The sequence below is a fragment of the Fulmarus glacialis genome, unplaced genomic scaffold (assembly GCF_000690835.1).
Source record: "Fulmarus glacialis isolate BGI_N327 unplaced genomic scaffold, ASM69083v1 scaffold735, whole genome shotgun sequence".
In the NCBI taxonomy this organism is placed as follows: Eukaryota; Metazoa; Chordata; class Aves; order Procellariiformes; family Procellariidae; genus Fulmarus; species Fulmarus glacialis.
In genome coordinates, this window is record NW_009213406.1 from 72527 (window position 1) to 76252 (window position 3726).

Consider the following 3726-nt stretch of genomic DNA (forward strand, 5'->3'; position numbering starts at 1 on the left):
CGCAGATACGCATTTTGAACAAGGCAGGAGAGCTAAAGGGACTAGAGTTTCTAAATATCTCCCTCCACACACACAAATGAAAGCATCGTGCAACATAACAGCCAGTTCCAGTGCATGCAGATGGACTGGGAGAGGCAGCACTTTTGGGGGGGGGGGGAGACGCAAGCGAGTGCTCCTCTCTGAGAAGGATTAAAGGGAGGTGCGCACACTGCATAACCTCTTACTGCCGCAGCCAGGCCTCTGCTCTTGCTTTCACCCTCTTCTAGGGGATAGCTTACTACTGCTCAGTAACTACAGGGATGCTGACACAAGGAGAAAAACCCGGCCCCCTTTCTCTGCTATGCCCACTGGAGAGGTTTGGACAGCAGGCTGGAAGCTGCAGGCCCCCCCCCCCGAGGCTCTGTGGCCCCTTTAGCCAAGGCACAGGTCTGCCAAAAATGCCAATCAGCAAAACCACAATGGGCAATTTTACCAATTAGCCCGATTGCATTGGACTGGGAAGTTCTGGCTTTATTAACTCAACAGTGCTACAGTCTTCAGCCCTCGGGCTGCCTGGGGAGGGGGCAAGGACTGAAACCACTACAAACTCAACAGTAGCTCATGCTCAGGTTTTATCCACATGGAAAGGAAGCCTCTGCTGGAGAGCACAAGCATGATTGCTCAGTGTATAATCGGCTGAACAGGCAAGTGATTCACGCATTCAATCTGGCAAAACAGAAGTGTTTTAAAAACAACGGGATGCTAAGTCAGATGGCCACGCTGCTCTGGCTGCGAATCGCCGTGACAAGCTCCTGAGAAGAGTCAGTAGGCTGGGTTTTGATCTCAAGCGAGTCATCCCTCTGTGAACTGGGTGCCTCCAGCTGAAGAGTGGTCAAAGGCTGACACAGGCGAAAGCTCCTGCCCCACAGAGACAAGCCCAGAGTCCCCGTGTGCACCCAACAAGCCAGGGGAGCAACGCTACAAGCATTGATTTATTCCTCCTGCCACAGGGTTCTTCTTCCAGAGGAAGGCAGCAGTGCTGCCCAGGCACTTCACCCCACGTGGAAAGGCGTATCATCACCCTGCCTCACCGACTTCTTCCCAAGGGTTTTCCTCATTTTCCCTCAGAATATGAGCAGAGCTCAACATGCCTTTGAGTTCAGCACAACTCCTCTCTTTCCTCAATACTGCACCTCAATACACTCCTGGACTAGAACAACTCCTCAGCTGTTACACACAGTAACACAGTCCTACGAGATGCCTTATTAACGCACAGAGAAGTCACTGAATCCGACCTCTTACAAGCACGCTAAAAGAATACATGTTTGCCAAGCACCTCTCCTTGCTTGCAGCTTCAGGAGCTATAGACAAGATCAGCATGAGTAAAACTGCAGCTCCACAGACTTCTACAAAGATCAGCCGATTTGCACCAGATAGGCTGCTGGACTTGGGTGTCTCGATGTTCTCAGGTATCAGAGAGCTTAAGACATCCCAAGAGCACTCTTAATTTTTAAACTCTTCCTTTAGCCACGGTCATGTCTCCTTTACTGAACGCCGCATTGTAGGGCAAATCGTCCCTCCCTCTTCACATACCATCCGTGTGAGCGGGAAGCGATTCTGAACCTCCAGAGCTCTATGTTAACCCCTACACAAACTACAGTTGCAGAGTGACCTACAAGGCATCCCACGGATGATATTTCTTAGGTCAACAACAATCTTTCAGATGCTGTTATCGCAGCTGCGGGTTTTACCTCCCTCAGGGTAAGGGAAGGGGTAAGTAAAGCAGAGACAGGCCGCCAGAGGCACAGCATCTACTACGTACCATCACTATAAAGAGATTAATTGCCAGGACCCCACGTCCTAGTGCTCTTCATTTTAAGAAAAAAAAAAATGCCTTGCAAAAAACAAGAAAGGGTTTGCAATCTCAGAGCCCTGTCAAGTCTACTTTGGATCTGGTTTTCTTCATACATAGCTCCTGGTGGCAAAAGTTTTATAGGTCAAGCAATGCTGTAACGGATGCTCTGTGGCAAACAGTGGGTTTGTCTGGATGTAATTCAGTGAAGCTTTATAGAACAATTTGGCTGACGAGGCACGTGCAAGGAAAGAATCAGCTCATTCCTCCTAAGCCACAGTGGCTTGGCAGAGCTAGCAGGAATAAGGGGAAACTTATTGTCCTCATTGGAGTCAGCAACAGTACGCCTGTGTGCAGATGGGGAGGTGGATATAAAGGTGGGTGCCATGTTAGAAATGCACTACTTCTGCAGAGGCAGCACAAAGCAGAGCCATGTCCTTACACTTCAGAAGGTGTCTGGTAGCTGATCTGACATAAAGCAAAGTTGCCCTTCTCCTAGGTAGAAAAAAAAAGAGTGTCATTCCCAAAAGGCTGAGGACTGAGGGTCTGCCTGCATTTATTGCCCCGGTCTGCTCTCCTCGCTCAGGACTTAACTATGACAACGGCTGTTCCGTCAACCCAAGCAAGCTCCTGGCTGAGCCCCTTCTGCTTTAAGGCTGCTGGCAAAATATTCCCCTTCAGCCCCTCCTGGCCCACTGCTCCTGGCAGCTGGGGGTCATTTTCACACAGCCTCCGAAGAAAACAAAAACGAACCTCAAATTCAAGAGGGGAAAAACGCTGGTATGCAAAATATTGAGCTCAACCACAAATATGAATCAAGTGTTTAGTTATTTGAGGCCACACGACTTCGGAGGCACCTTTAAGAAATTCTGAAAGCTTTTATTGTTGTCCGCAGCTCAGGCCAGCTACATTTTTGCCTCATTACTAGGCGCACGTTCCTGCATTTCTGAAGTAATCTTAGATGCTGCATCCAAAGGCAGGGACTTCAGAGATACTTTAGTCTGCTCAGACAAAAAGGTGGCTCAGTAAAAAGCAATGAGCACAGAAGCAAAGAGTAATCAGCAAGAGATGGATCTATTGTACACTCTCCCTGTGTTAAACCTGACAGCCGGGGTCTCTGCCAGCAGGGCACAAAGTATTCCCAGTGCCCACGCCAGAGCCAAGCTCACTGTTGAAGTTCCTTGAAACAGCACCCACAACCCCCACCCCTTTCCTTATACTGACTTAAGTGATGGTTAAACCCTTGATTCTTGGAGAAGGGAACTCAAGTATAATAGTGTGGGGGGAACACAAAAGGAAACTCCTTTCCCCTCCTTGCCCTAGCTAATGCAGTCACGCCACAAGAAAACAGGCCATAGCTATCAATCAGTTAATCAAGAAAGGAAGGACTTCTTTGTTGTTGTTTTAGGCTAGGATAACCATCAGTGTCACCAGCAGAGGAGGGGGAGTTCCTGTCTCCATGCTTCTGCTGCTGGCTGGCTGGCTGCAGACTCGGGCAGATGTCTCCGCAAGCTACTGAAGTCTGGGATGTCTTTTCTTTTTTTCCCCCCCTTTATTTTTTTCCCTTCTTTCTCAACAGGGAGAGCAGACCCCTTTGGAATACATATCCTCATTCGGTAGATTAATGTGTCGAGCAAGCAATGAGGATTCATCAGAGAGGTAGGCATCAGAGAGGATGGCTTATGCCTCCCGCCCTGCCACCAGCCCACAATGACTCACAGCTGCAGCTATTGCCCCCAAGGGCTGGACCTCAGTAAACTATTTTGTTCTTCCTGGATAAAAGCGGGCACCAGCTGTGGCTGCTTAGGGGCACACAGCTTCTCAATAGAGTGCGCTTCATTAAGCCCCCTGCCCCAGCCCACCAGCAATGTCTAAAACAATACCAAGGGGCAAGG

The 3726-nt window shown here is 49.2% G+C and overlaps 1 protein-coding gene across 2 annotated transcripts in view; it reads right to left on the reverse strand.

The window, feature by feature from the left end:
• The window catches only part of SEPT11 (septin 11), a 25531-nt gene extending 22059 nt beyond the window's left edge, over window positions 1-3472 (reverse strand). Inside the window, exon 1 of one of the 2 annotated variants that reach the window (XM_009578165.1) lies at window positions 3454-3472. The gene's annotated coding sequence lies outside the window, so the exon portion shown is untranslated. Of the gene's footprint in view, window positions 1-1924; window positions 1933-3453 lie in introns of those variants that run through there. The other variant, XM_009578166.1, reaches the window with a different exon arrangement.
• Between the last annotated feature and the right edge of the window lie 254 nt (window positions 3473-3726).